Source organism: Talpa occidentalis, unplaced genomic scaffold (genome assembly GCF_014898055.3).
Source record: "Talpa occidentalis isolate TD23 unplaced genomic scaffold, MPIMG_talOcc4v2.1 talOcc4.12, whole genome shotgun sequence".
Classification (NCBI taxonomy): Eukaryota; Metazoa; Chordata; class Mammalia; order Eulipotyphla; family Talpidae; genus Talpa; species Talpa occidentalis.
Window position 1 is genome coordinate 70,622,802 of NW_023601212.1, and position 15,634 is coordinate 70,638,435.

Below are 15,634 nucleotides of genomic sequence, written 5' to 3' on the forward strand. Positions count from 1 at the left end.
CCGCCATGTTGCTCCGCCCCCCTCCCACTGGCTTTTATGTGACCATTCAAGTATGCATGTGTAGGACTGATTCTCTTTTCTGCTTCCTTAGACTTTATCAGTCTGTTTTTAAGTCCTCATTTCCTTTTGATGAGTAAAGAGTTTGGAAGGGTGAGCCCCGCCGTGCTTCAGCTTCTGAGGTTGTGAAATGAAGAGGGATGAGCAAGTGAGACTGAGACAGTGTGTTTGGAGAAAAGGAAGGAAACCAGAACTGTGGGCTGTTCTGGAAGGCATAAACTTAAGGGTGTTTCCTTGAGGTGGGAGATAGCAGCTATGGCCCTGACACAGAAGGCCCCTGTCATATGACTCTATTCATTTGATATGTGGGAAAGGTTGAAACACAGAAGTATAGAAAATAAGTAAGTGGGTTGTGGAGTGCTTCAGGGAAGGTCGTACTAGGATGTGTCTGAGAGGGTAGGCTAGAGGGATGGCGAGGTAGGTGGTGGGTTTGTCATGCAAAATGAGAGATGGGATGGTATCTGGAAAAAAAATGCAGACTGTGGGTTCTATTTGTGGGTGGAGATGCTGTGGGAATAACCTAGGGAAGATGGGACAGTTGCCTGACATATGTCATTGTCAGTGAGAGAAGAGCAAATCCAGAATGTGCCGTCACTCAGATTGTGGACAGTCTCCAGGACAGTAGGAAGGGCACAGAACATGGGCACAGAGGAAGGGAGGTGGGCACTTAGAAGAAGAAATGGCTGGCACTTAAAGAAGGTCTCTTCTCTTTTCTCCATGAAACACACAGCTAAGGGTGAGGGCAGTAAAGACCACAACATGAGGTGGCTGTTGGAGAGATGAGGACCAAGCATGGAGTGAGATTGCCATGTGGGCACTTGTTTTGATTTTTGGGTGGCTGGGCCAGCTAACGTGGGATGGGTTTTTCTTTCATGATATTTGTGCTTGTGTAGGTCTGGATGGTGGAGAAGATTTGAGTTAACCAGCCCTGGGCATTGTCAACTGATTACAGTGAGGTTGAGAGGTACAGGGAGAACAGAAGTATAGCTGTGTGCCGAGGAGTGATTGATTATCTGTTCCTGGAAGTTGCCACTGGATAAAGAGGGAGAGGAGAATAGGGAGCATAGAGGGCCAAGTAGACAGAGGTCTGTAGGTTGCAAGACTGAGTGGGCTAGAAGGATGGGAAGGATGGTCACTGGTTGGGGTCACAGCTGGGCTCAGACACCGGGAAGGGAGTAGTGCTGGGGCTGAAGAGGCAAGTATTAGGGTTCTCTCTATGACCATTCAGATTAGTAAAGTGGGTGTGCTGTGAGGAATGACATGAACCAGCTAAAATTATAGGGAATTGGGCCAAATCTTGTTGGTTCTCAACATTATCTAGTACTGGGCCTCTTTTTTTCCTGCTGTCACCGCTGTCACCTTGGAGCAAGCCACAAACCACTTGCTTTTGTTGTTTATTGACCTTTCAGCTGGGGTCTTGGGTTAGGTGCCTTCTTCCTCTGCACCATTCCTCATGGCACTGAGCCCTCAGTCAAGTCATGGACTCACTTACTGAAATCCCTCAACTGGCTTTCTAGCCAAGAGAAAAAGAAGCCACCTTATTTTGCTTAGGGATCCATATTGTTCCCCCAACCTGTGACTTCCCTCCTGTCCTCTACCAGTCTCCCCTGCTCACCTGTAAATAGCTATTACCATAAGTGAGAGTTACTGATCCCACCTTAGGGTAGGGTCCTTGGGCCCTTGAGGATGGCTCTTCACCTCCCTGACTCTGGTTCATGCCAAGGTGCTGGCCATATGAGCCAGCACTGTGCTCACACAGCTCAGTACAGTGACCAGCAAGTGACCATGAATTTGCTCCTGACTATGTCTCTGACTCCTGCCCAGCACTGTCTTCCTGCTGTTAGACTTCCCTAAACTCCAGCCCTTTGGAGATCATTATTTCCTTCGTGGTTCTGTTTGTAATGAGTTTGTCTCTCCAAATTGTTTTCATCTTCAGGTGACCTGACATTTCCATTCTAGTTGGTTGAGCGCTCCTGGAGTGCCCCCACCCCCGGCCCCAGTACAAGTTGGTCAGCATATTCTTGAGTTTCTCTTGACAGTCACATTCTGTTTCTTTTGATTAGCCAGGAAAGAGCCAGTCCCTGTTCTCAGCCATGCAGGGCTGCGGCTCTGGTTGAGAGGTGAGGACGGTCCCTGATTGTGAGGGTGAAGACCGCAGAGGAGCTGACCTAAGGAGTCCTCGTCTTCCTTCAGACCTGCTGTGTCTGCTTCCTCCCTCTCCTGGCACTAATATGCCACACCTGGAAGGAAGGAGGGAGATGAAGGAAGTGTCAGCATTTTATTTGAATAACTTTTTAAAAATTCTGATTACAAAAGGAATATATTTTCATTTAGAACATTTGACAATGTAGGAAAAAACAAACAACGCATGAGAACAAAGGTTTCCCACAATCCTTCCGCCCAATGAGACTGCTGTGAATGTGTTGGCATAATTCTTCCTGGTGTTGACCTCAAACAAACAAGCAGTGAGTTATTTCACCAGCAAAATGATTTATTGGAAACAACAAAAAGCTGTTAGGAATGCGGTCTCACAGCAAAACACTCACACTAACCCACAACAAAGAAGGAAAAGCTCTTTCCCATGTCGGGAGGTCATTCTCTCCCTGACTGAACCTCCTCGCTCCCACTGGGCAGCAAAGTGGCCTTAATTCCGGCAGCGTTCCCCTGGGTCTCTAGTGTGCACTGAGCCTGAGACTCTTCCAACCTGGGGACCTCATTTAAATAAGGGTTCCGTGCGTGAGATTCCTCACACACATTTCTGTTTGTGTAGGAGCAAATGTAAAACCACGTGCACTATTTGGTTTGAGTCCTACTTTGTTTAATCCTTTGTGAAGATTTTCTATGTCATTAAGTATTCACTTAAAATGTAACTTTTTGGCTATAAGCCACTTTCTTTGCAAATACTTTATCTGAACTCTTATTGTTAGGTAATTAGTTGCTTTTTTTTACAGTGTTCTAAATAATAATCTGGCTAATATACATGTGCTCTAATTTTTTTTTTCAATAGTGATAATTTCCTTAGGAGAAATGCTTGGAAGAAATAGAATTTTTGTTCAAAAAACAAGCACATTTCAAAAAAAACAAGACAAAAAAACCAAGCACATTTCTTTTTTTTTTTTTAAATATTTTTTTTAATTTATACAGGAGCTGGGGTATAGGCCAGATGCATGGAGGGTGAGAAGATTCACCAGAGATGGAGCAGGGAGCAGAACAGGCAGACTGACTAAAATACACTGCTGAGGGGAGCAGTGGGCAAGACAGGAGAGACCTACCGTGCCATGTGGGATTCTTGCCAGCAGGCTGGGATCGAACCCATGCTGCAGAGGCTGCAGACAGCTTCACAGCATGGCATGGCGCTCAACTGCCTGCGCCACCAGGAAGGCCCCACATTTCTTTTCAAAGAAATCAATTTTTGAACACTTAATTTGGACCAAGCACTTTTACATATGCATTGTCTTGTTTTAATGTTCAAAATACCCCACTGAGGCCTCCCTGGTGGTGCAAGAGGTTAAGATGCAACCTATGAAGCTATCTGCAGCCTCTGCAGCATGAGGCCAGCATGAGGCCAGGGAGCAGCTGACATGGCGCAGCAGACCTCTCCTGTTTCACCTGCTGCTTCCCTCAGTAGTGTTTTTCGGTCACTCTGCCTGTTTAGTTCCTCACTCTGTCTCTGGTGAATCCTCTCACCCCCCCACACCTCTGGCCTGTACCCCAGCTCTTGTATGCATACATAAATAAATCTTAAAAAAAAATGCCCACTGATCTTCCAGAAGAAAATGTAGAAGAAAAACTGCATGAACTTGGGTTTGACAATGAATTTTTAGCTATAACACCAAAAATGCAAGCCATAAAAGTAGAAAATTCATAAATTTGCCTTCATTAAAATTAAAAAACTTGCACTGTGAAAGAGAATGAAAAGATAAGACATAGAATGGGAGAAAATATTTGCAGATCACAAATTTGATTAAAAAACTCGTATTAATATGTGATGAATTCTTAAAACTCAACAATAAGTAACAACCTAATTAAAAAATAAGTAAAAGGTCTGAGTGGACACTTCACTGAAGGAGATAAACAGAGGTCAGATACAAATGAGAAAGGGTGCTGACATCATCCATCCTGAGGGGCTTAAAACAGCAGTGAGCTGCCACCACATGCCTCATATCCTGACAGCAAAGGATGCCCATGAAGTTGTGTAACGAGAACTTTCATTCCTTGCTGGCGGATACAAAATGGAGCAGTCAATATGGAAAGCATTTTGGCAGTTTTGTATAAACTCAATGTAGTCTTAATATACATACGACCTAGCAGGTGCACTTCGAGGTTTCTCCCCAGTGTATTGAAAACTGTCTACATGGAAACCTGAATGTGAATGTTCTTAACATTTTTATTATAATCACTAAAAGCCGAAGCAGTCAGAGTGTCCTTCAACAGGAATGGATAAACAAGCCGGTCTTTCCATGCAATGGATTGCTCTTGATAAAACAGATCTAGCTATGCATCCACATAATAACAGATGAATCTTGAATGTATTTTATGAAGTAAAAGGGGCCAGACTCAGAAAACTACTCGTTATATGATTCCATATGTGACATTTGGGAAAAGATAAAACATGTAGGAATGGAAAACAGGCAAATGGTTCCCAGCATGGGTGTAGGGGGCATAGCTAAAGAGGAGATGCATGGTGGAACCACTCCTCATGGCTCTGGTATGGTGGCTATGAGACTCAGAGCATTTGTCAAGACCCATAGACCTGTGCACCACAGGGTGAGGCATTTAATGTAAGTGGGCAAAGAGAGAAAAGAATTGACTCGGGATGTCAAGACATCCCAGGATAGAGTGGATTATGACGTAGTCTCTATATACATTGCCACCATCATACTGAAGTGGGGAGCTGAATTGTCACTTGAGGAGCCACTGTTGGAGAAAACAGTAGGCTGACAACAAAAGGATCACACTGCTCTGTTTCTCACTGGACAGGTGGACAGTTGGAAATTGCTGTGTGCGCATGTGGGTTGAGCGAATTACTGAACATGGTGTGATGGAAAAGGAAGGAGATGGAATTAGAATAAGCAAGTGAGGGAGGTTACATTTGGCTTAATGTAGCTACCTATGTAGTGTTAGTGTGCATGTGTGTATACATGCTTGTAGGCTATTAGATCTGTCTGCTGATATGACCTAGATGCACTGAGCCCACCTAGTGCCCAGATCTTGGATTCTAACAGTCCCCAATCAAAGGAATCGGGGCCCCTGGAGCAATGGCTGATTCTAGAGGTAGGGCAGGAAATACACAGAATGAGCCTAAAGTGTTTTCTAGTACCAGAAAGTAAGGAGGCGCTGAAAGAACAAAAGGATGGGGCATGTCAAAGGGACAGAGCATTCAATGGAAGGATCCTAACAGCCAGGGTTAGAACAACTTGAGCAACAAAATAAAGTAGCATTGATTTATAAAGTATAAAATAAACATACACTAGGTCACATTGTAGATGAACATACATTTCTCCCTTGCAGAAGAATCCCAAATAATATTTATGGTCCTCTTCCCTCAAGTAGTGGAACTTGGTTTCCCCCTCCTTGAGGGTGGGCTGGATTTAGTGCCTTGTTTCCAGAGTAGAGTGCTGAGAAGGACAGTGAGCTGATGGTGGGGATACCTGGCAAAACCCACCCTCATCCAGGATGGTAGGTTGTCTTAGAGGCATGTTGATAGCATGTGCCCAGGTTTGATGTGATGGCAGGGAATTTCACCTCAGTGGTTCTTTCTAGAACCCATAGTTCTAGTCTCTTTGTGAAAAGATCTGCACCAAGGCAGATGTCAACTGAAGGACAATCTAGTGGCCAATGCTCCTCAAAACTGTCGAGGTTGTGAGAAAACAAGAAAAGATGGAGTGGAAGAGAGTAATGAGATGTGAGGACCCATGCGTTCCTAGATGGGACCTGGAGCAGCGTATTTGCACCCACAGAGAAGCTGGTGGAGACCAGGTACAGGCCAGGGCTTACTTAGCAGTGAAGTGCCAGCGTCGTCTCATCTGGACATACAGGTCTTGGCCAAGTTGATATTAGTGTTACGTGAAGCCCAGTGGAAGGTGCACGGGAACTTCCTGCACTGTTGTAGCTTTTCTGCAAATCTAAAATGACTCCAAAATAAAAGTTCGTTTTAAAGAAAAGACCTCTGAGGTTGAGATCATGGCTGTCACTTTTTAGATGAGGGTGTGGAGAGTTGTAAAACATCAAGACACTCACTGACCTCTCCAGCCTGTAGCTGATAGACCGTATCTGTCTGCAGAGTGGCCAGAGTGCACTTGCAGTCTGGCGCTCTTGTCTCCTCCATTGTTTATCCTGTGCGTCACTTCCCCTTTAGAAGTGCTATGGAAAGGACCCTCCGTGATGTCAGCAATCACGGAGACCTTGGTGACCGCTTGGGTATATTGAACAAGCGTAACCAGTTATCCATGGCTTCCTTGCTAGAAACTAAAATAAAACCATGTGCTGTCCTTAAAGATAGAAATAACCTACTGCTACTAAATGGCACTCATTTCCTTCTCTATGACCTGTGAGAACACAGAGATAGGTGTCATTTTACCTGCCCTTTAAGATGGTCATTGGTCCAGGCCAGCGTTCTCCACATAGCTTTAGATATGTTGGGGCAAAGTAAAGCCTATTAAAGTTTGGAGTTTGTGGCAGCCGTGCATCAGCCTAGAGTTGAACTAGATTTCTGAAATAGATGCTATAGTGTCATTATTTTTTAACAGTTTGTTTTTGAAATCTGTTAAATTGGAAGGTATATACTTCAAATCTTAATCAAAAGAAGGTAAACTTCTCTTGTGGAGCGGATGGGTGAAGTGGGGTCCTGGGATAGCTGTTAGGGGCCCTACTGCTTTTTGTGGCTGTGGCCCTGACTCTATGCTGGAGAAGCCAGCAGAATGGGCAGTGGAATGGAGCAAAATGATTGAAAAGTCTGTCCTCCCTGCCTTGGACACGATGGGCACACATACCCCATAATTTGGTCCAGCTATGATATAAGAAGCATGAAGGGCTTGATAGAAGGTGACCTTCAACCAAACTGTAATCCTCCACAAGTCTTGTGTGCTCTGCCTTGGGGAACTTAATTGTACTGCAAGTGTGTGTGTGTATTTTGGGGGTGCAAGGAAGGCTAGCATTGAGGTCTTACTGGTTATAATTCAGGTAAACTCTATCCGTTTACTTTTCTTCAACAAGTTCAGATGCCCTTGGAATAAAATAGAAATAGTATCAATCCCTCTACCCATCTATCCATCTATTCTCGCATCTATCTACCCTTACATCAATTTTCCTTCCTTCCCTCCATCTGTCCATCCCTTCCTCCTTCCTTTCTATCTGTCATTCATTCAGCATCCTTCTGCTCATTTTTTCGACATGGGTGCATTTGGTGAGCACCTGCCCTGTGTAAATCCCCAAGTGGAGTACAGACAATGACTTGACACTTTGTTATACTGTTCTGTGCCTTACAAACCTAATAACGAGAAGGGAATGCAGATATGTAACTGACATCCTAGAATTGTCACAGTAAGTGACGGAGGTAGGCTGATAGAGAAGGCCTCACTGCGCAGGTGAGGGTTGAGCTGGACTGGAATATGAGAAGGAACAGCAAGGTACAAAGGACCTGAGGTGGTCATGGACTGGGCAGAAAGGAGGAGAGGTACAAGGAAGTAGTCAGTCAGGGCAGGATGAGACCTCAGAGCCAGTGACCAGTCTCCATGGGGCACCATCACAGCTGAGAGAGTAAACACCCATGGCCACTGGCAGGTGAGAGCAGGGATGGTGACATAGCCTCAGAGAAGACGCTGCACCTTCCTGTGTCTTTTGGGAACACTGTTCCTCTGCTGCCTTTCCTGTCAGTCTGAGAAGGTTAAAGAAGTTAAGGGGAGTTAAATCCATCCCACCAGATGCAGCATTTCCAAAGGACTCTGCAGAAGGAGGTGCAGGCATTTGCGAGCAGTTGTGTGGACTTGTTTCCAGTGTTCCCTTGTTTGTTTGGTCTTTGTTGTGCTCCTTGTCACTGCCTGAGCAGTTTGTCTGGAGTCTGTAATTATTAGAGAGGCCCTGACAGCTGATGTTTTCAATTACCAAGCCATTGGGGCTTTGCTGTGTTGTGGCTTTGGCCCCGGTAAGGCTCTTTCAGTACTTCCTCTGATGCTTTACCAGGGACTACTTACCCTTGTCTTGCTTTTGGATTTAGTGCATTTCAGGGGCCTCCCTTTTTGGTATCTTGACTGGACACAATCCTGTGGCACTAATCTTCATAAGTTTATTTGCCACACTCCTGGGAAGAGGATCTGAAGGAGGCAGGCAGGCAATGGGCCTTGCCAACTTCTTAGTCCTGGAATGCTCTCCTGGGCAGGGATTTGATCCTGTTCAAGAATAAGTTCCCTAATATTCTGTAGAGCTTTAGGGAAGAAGCTCTTAACTGTTTTATGAGGATGCCTGTTTCCTTACAGCCTGGTCAAAGCAACCTGACTTTTCCCCCCCTTTTTATGTGATGTATCTTTTTAAAAAAATTCTATCATTTTTACTGAGGTAACATTGGTTTTCAACACTGTATGTGATTTAGGGGTGTGTGAGATTGTATTTCATTGTGGTTTTGATTTGCATATCCTTGATGATAAGTGATGATAAGCATTTTTTCATATGCCTGCTGGCCATCTCTAAGTCTTTGGAGAAGTGTCTATTTAGTTCTGCTGCTGCTTTATGATTGGGTTATTTGTTTTCATTTTGTTGAGTTGTATGACTTCTTTGTGGATCTTGGTTATTAGCCACTTGTCAGATGTATGTTATGCAAATATTTTCTCCCATTCAGTATGGTTCTTTGGTTTTACTGATAGTTTCTTTTGCTGTGTCGAAGCCTCATGTTTGATGTAGCCCCATTTGTTTATTTTTGCCTTCGTTGCCCTTGCTGTTGGAGATGAGTCCCCAAAGAATCATGAAGGCAATGTCATGGAGTGTTTTGCCTATGTTTTCATCTATGTATGTTATGGTTTCCTGTCTTCTATCTAGGTTCCATTTGAGTTAATTTTTGTGTATGATGTGAGAGAATGATCTAGTTTCATTCCTTTGCATGTGGGTCACAAGTTTTTCCCAGCATCGTTTGTTAAAAAGACTTTCCTTTCTCCATTGAATACTCTTGGGCTGTTTGCTGTAAATTATACATTCATGTATCGATTTATTTCTAGACTCCCAGGTCTTACCCATTATGTGTTTATTTTATTCTAATACCATACTATTTTAATTATTACAGCTTTGCAATATAATTTGATGTGTGGGTGTGTGATACCACTCTTGTCTTCTTTTTTGTCAGGATTGCTTTGGCTGTTATGGGTCTTCTATGATTCCATGTCAGTTTTGATAATGTTTGCCTTACTTATTTGAAGAATGTCTATGAAACTCTCATGGACATTGCATTGAATCTCTGTATTGGATAAGATGGCCATTATAGTAGTGTTAATTCTTCCAATCTGTGAACAAGGAATGTCTTTCCACTTCTTTGTGTCTTCTATTTTTTTTAATAATGTTGTATAGTTTTCGTTGTACAGGTCTTTCACCTCCTGTGGTAAGCTTATTGCTAGGTATTTAATTCTTTTTGATTCTATTTATTAAAATTTTCTCCCCTTTTTTGGAGTGAACCCAGTGAGAGATTTGTTTATTTTGTTTACTTTTTCTAAGAACCAGGTTTAGATTTCATTGATCTTTGTACTTTGTGATTTCTACTTACTTCTGCTCTATTTTTGTTAATTTTTTTTTAGTAAAAATTTATTTTAGGAAATAATTTGAGTTTTTAAGACTTGGTTTGGAAAAGTAAAAGGCTAAAAACCATAAAACACTTTAAATTCTTTTTTAAAAGACCAAATATGATGTATATTAAATAACTTCTGTATTACTTTAGGAAAGAGACTGCTTTCCTAAAATCAAAAAAGTTGATTTCCAGATCACACTCTTACCTTCATTGCACCATTACCCTAAGGATGGATCCTCTGAAAGACAAGGTAGAGAGGATCAGATGATATCCTCACAGCCTAGATATAGACTTTGAGCAAAAGCAGTCTGCAGTGTGTAATATGATCATATAATTTATTGTCCAGTCAGGATACTTTTGAGAGTAAAAGTGAGGGCACTGCTAATTACTTCAGAACAAAAGACATAAAATAGAATCATCCTAGTCATAAGGCATTTTGGAAACCACATCTCCTCCTTGAAAGTCAAAAACCTCGATTTTAGCAAAACAAACCTTGATTAGCACCAGTTAAGAGGTCAGCAGTAGAGGGCTGAGTTCTGACTTGGAGGCTTCTCCTTCCATGGGACACTTAACCAAAGAGCACAGTACCTGAGGTAACATTTCAATGGATGTTAAGTCTGGAATGGAGCCTCTCTCCACAACAACTTCTGCTTCCAGTGTGTAGAGCTGGTTGAACTGTCCATTGGTCTGTTTCTCTTGGGCAATGCGCTTTTTCTCTTGGGCACTGCCTTGCCTCCTCATATCACCAGCATCCCCACTGTCACTAGTCTTTGGGGGGAGTTCTGGGCCAGGTGCTGTTCACACTCTATTTCAGTCAACTTATACAGTTCTATGGTTGCCTGAGTTTCTTCCGCAGAGGAATGTCCACTTTTCACTGTCCCATTTAAGCAACTTCTTGGTGAGACATTTCAGAGACATGGTGGTATCTTTTGGGTAGTTGACATTTTACAGTTGGTATAGGGGGAATATGGGAGGTGTCATGGCGGAGTGACTTGGGGTGAAACTTTGAAGTCATTGTGGATGGTATGCGTATGCCCACTATCTTCCCTGTGAATATCTTCAAGATCTGGCTTTAAGCAATCTTGAAGGGGGTAATCACGAGCTACTTCTAGATATCACTTCATCTGGTCTGGTATTCTACAGTAAGGCAGGGGGCAAGAATGTACTCATCATAAAGTACATCTCTCTTGCAGTAGATGGTGCTACACTGAGCCAGGGACCTAGCATATCCCTTAGGTCCTGCACCCACAATGTCATAGTCAGTTGCCACCATCTTACTTGGTATGTTCTGGGGTAATCTGGTCTACTCTAATTTTTATTTTATCCTTCATTCTGTAGACTTTTGGTTTTGTTTACTCTTTTTCAGTTCTATAAGATATAAGAAGGTTAGGACATTGGAGATCTTTCTTGTATCTTGCTGTGGGCCTGTATTGCTAAATACATTCCTCTTAATACTGCTTTTGCTGTGTTCCACAAGTTCTGGTAGCTTGTGTCTTCATTTTCATTTGTCTCCAGGCATTTTTTTTTTTTTTTTATAAATTTTATTGTTATATTCCCATACAATTGCAGCCCCCATTCTGACCCCAATCCCTCCCCTCCCGCCCCCGCCCCCCTAAAAGTGTCTCTGGTTCATAGTTTTTGTTGATTTTGATTTTCACTTTCTTATAGTTATTTATTTTCCTGGTCCATTATTTAAGTTTTCTAGATTCCTGCTATGAGTGAGACCATCCGGTATTTTTCTTTTTCTTTTTGGCTTATTTCGCTGAGCATGATCCCTTCCAGCGCCATCCATGTTGCAGCAAATTGCATGTGTTTATCTTTTTTGAATGCTGAGTAATATTCCATGGTATATATGTACCACATCTTCTTGATCCAGTCATCTATTTTTGGGCATTTGGGTTGTTTCCAAAGCTTAGCTATTGTAAACAGTGCTGCTATAAACATAGGGGTGCAGGTGTTCTTTGGAATTGATGTTTCTGTGTCCTTTGGGTAAATACCTAGGAGTGGAATTGCTGGGTCATATGGAAGCTCTATGTTTAGTAGGTCCAGAAATCTCCACACAGCTTTCCACAGTGGTTGGACCAGTTTGCACTCCCACCAACAGTGCAGAAGAGTTCTTTTTCTCCACACCCTCGCCAACATTTGTTGTTGCTAGTTTTTTTAATATGTGCCATTCTCACTGGTGTAAGATGGTATCTCATGGTAGTTTTGATTTGCATTTCCCTGATGACAAGTGATGTTGAACATTTTTTCATATGCCTGTTGGCCATTTGCATTTCCTCTTCAGAGAAGTTTCTTTTAAGCTCTTCTGCCCATTTTTTGACTGGATTATTTTCTTTGTTGTTGTTGAGTCTCATCAGCTCTTTGCAGATTTTTGTGATCAGTCCTTTATCATTAGTGTTGGGTGCAAAAATGTTCTCCCAGTTGGTGGGGTTTCTCTTTGTTTTTGTTATTGTCTCTTTTGCTGTGCAAAAGCTCTTTAATTTGATATAGTCCCAGCTGTTTATCTTTGCCTTCACTATCACTGCTTTGGGTGATGTGTCTGTAAAGATGTCTTTGATGTGCAAATCACGTAGTGTTTCGCCTATATTTCCTTCTATATATTTTATGGTTTCAGGTCTTATGTCTAGTTCTTTAATCCATTTTGAGTTGATTTTTGTGTATGGTGTGAGGTGGTGGTCAAGCTTCATTCTTTTGCATGTAGCGACCCAGTTTTCCCAGCACCATTTATTGAACAAACTTTCTTTGCTCCAATGCATAGTCTTTGCTCCTTTGTCAAAGATTAGTTGACCATAAATCTGTGGGTTTATTTCTGGATTTTCTATTCGATTCCATTGGTCTGTATGTCTGTTCTTGTTCCAATACCATGCAGTTTTGATGATTATGGCTTTGTAGTATAGTTTGAAGTCTGGGAGTGTGATGCCTCCATTCCCTTCTTTTTTTTTCAGGAGAGCTTTGGCTATTCGGGGTTTTTGTGATTCCATATGAATTTCATCAATAATTTTTCTATTTCTTTGAAGAATGACATTGAAATTTTGATTGGAATAGCATTGAATCTGTATATTGCTTTTGGAAGGATGGCCATTTTAATAATGTTTATTCTTCCAATCCATGAGCAGGGGATGTCTCTCCATTTCTTTGTGTCTTCTTCTATTTCTTTTAACAGTGTTTTATAGTTTTCTTTGTATAGGTCCTTTACCTCTTTTGTTAGATTTATTCCCAAATATTTGATTTTTTTTGTTTCAATAACAAAAGGGATGGTCTTTTTGATTTCTTCTTCTTCAGATTTATTGTTTGTGTATAGGAAGGCTACTGACTTTTGCGTGTTGATTTTGTATCCTGCCACTTTACTGAACTGATTGATGAGTTGAATTAGCTTTTCTGTGGAGTTTTTGGGATTCTCTATGTATAATATCATATCGTCTGCAAATAGTGATAGTTTGACTTCTTCTTTTCCTATTTGGATTCCTTGGATGTCTTTCTCTTGTCTTATTGCCCTGGCTAGGACTTCCAGTATTATATTGAAAAGCAATGGTGAGAGTGGACATCCTTGTCTTGTTCCAGATCTTAATGGAATTGCTTTCAGCTTTTCACCATTGAGAATGATACTGGCTGTTGGCTTGTCATAGATGGCCTTTATGATGTTGAGGTATGTTCCTTGTATCCCAAGAACTTCAAGGGCTTTTATCATGAATGGGTGTTGCACTTTGTCGAAAGCTTTCTCAGCATCTATTGATATTATCATATGGTTTTTATATTTCTTTTTGTTGATGTGTTGGATAACGTTGATTGATTTTCGGATGTTAAACCATCCTTGTGCCCCTGGAATGAATCCAACTTGGTCGTGGTGAATTATCTTATGGATACATTGTTGGATTCTGATAGCTAAAATTTTATTGAGGATTTTTGCATCAGTGTTCATTAGGGAGATTGGCCTGTAGTTTTCCTTTTTTGTGTTGTCCTTGTTCGGTTTTGGTATTAGTGTAATGTTGGCTTCATAGAACGTGTTTGGTATTGTCCCTTCCTTCTCAATTTTTTGGAAGAGTTTGTGAAGGATAGGCACTAATTCGTCTCTGAATGTTTGGTAGAATTCATTTGTAAATCCATCAGGTCCTGGGCTTTTGTTTTTGGGGAGGTTTTTGATTACCATTTCAATTTCGCTGCTTGTAATTGGTCTGTTTAGGTGTTCTATTTCTTCTTTATCTAGCTTTGGGTGATTGTAGAGTTGTAGGAATTTGTCCATCTCCTCTAGATTGTTAAACTTGTTTCCATATAACTGTTCATAGTAGTTACTGATTATTCTTTTGATTTCTGCTGTGTCCGTTGTGATTTCTCCTCTTTCATTGATGATCCTGTTTATTTGTGCTTTCTCCCTTTTTTCCTTTGTGAGCCTGGTTAGGGGTTTGTCTATTTTATTGATTTTTTCAAAGAACCAGCTCTTGGTTTCATTGATCTTTTGGATTGTTTTTTTAGTTTCAATTTCATTTATTTCTGCTTTGGTTTTATTTCTTTTCTTCTACTGGTTTTGGGGTTTTCTTGTTGTTCTTTTTCTAGATCTTTGAGCTTCGAGATTAGGTTGTTTCTTTGAGTTCTTTCTTGTTTCTTGATGTGAGCTTCTATTGCTATATATTTTCCTCTTATTACTGCTTTTGCTGCATCCCATACATTTAGGATATTGGTGTCCTCCTTGTCGTTCAATTCAAAAAATTTTTTAATTTCTTCTTTGATCTCCTCATTAGTCCAATGGTCTTCCAGTAGTGTGGTTTTTAATCTCCATGAGGTAGGAAAGTTCCTTGCCTTCTTTTTATGGTTTATTTCTAGTTTGATGCCTTCATGGTCAGAAAAGATGGTTGATATGATTTCAATCTTGGTGTATCTGTTGATGTTTGTCTTGTGCCCCAGTATGTGATCGATCCTTGTCTCCAGGCATTTTTTAATTTCAACTTTGATTTCCTTAACTCAATAACCATTTAATAGGAAATTGTTCAGTCTCCACATATTAAAGGTCTTTCCTGCTTTCTTTTTATTATTGCTTTCTAGGTTGATACCATTGTGGTTAGAGAAGATACTTTATATAATTTCAGGCTTCGTGAATTTATTGACACCTGTCTTGAGACTCAGCATATATTCTGTCCTCTATAATGTTCCATGTGCACATGAAAAGAATGTGTATTTAGCTGTTCAAGTCTGCACTGATCTCCCATGTCCAGGGGTTTCTCAAGTCCCAGACCTAGCTATGGGGTTCTCAGTGTAGTGGACTTCTGGTTAAGTGTTGTATATTATTTTTTTATAGTGAAAACAGGAACCTCCTCTGTCACTATCATCGTGATTTCCATTTCACTTTACTGACTCAGAGAGCTGCCACCACCTCTGTGCTACCTGTGTGATCCAGGCACTGCCACTACTGCCTCTGTCATGTATGTGCCACTTGTGCTGCCCGAGCAATCTTAACGTTTTGGAGATTCTGTTAGGTAAAAGTGGTACGTCAGCAATCAAAAAAAAAAAACTTATTGAGGTTTAATTTATGTGTTGTAAAATGCAGAAACCTTAATGTATAAATCATTCACACTTTACTGAAGTTAAGATACCTGTCTCCAAAAACTTAGTTCCTTTGTGGCCCCTCCAAACCAGTGCTCAATCCATACAGAGGCAGCCACTTTTTGGACCTCTTTTACACTAGAGAAGTTTTGCGTATTCTGAACATATTCATGCCATTAAAAACAAAAGAGGGACAGACTGCTGGCCTTGAAACAACACAGACAAGCCTTACAAACATTATGACAAAGATGCCAAACAGAAAAGACCCCCATC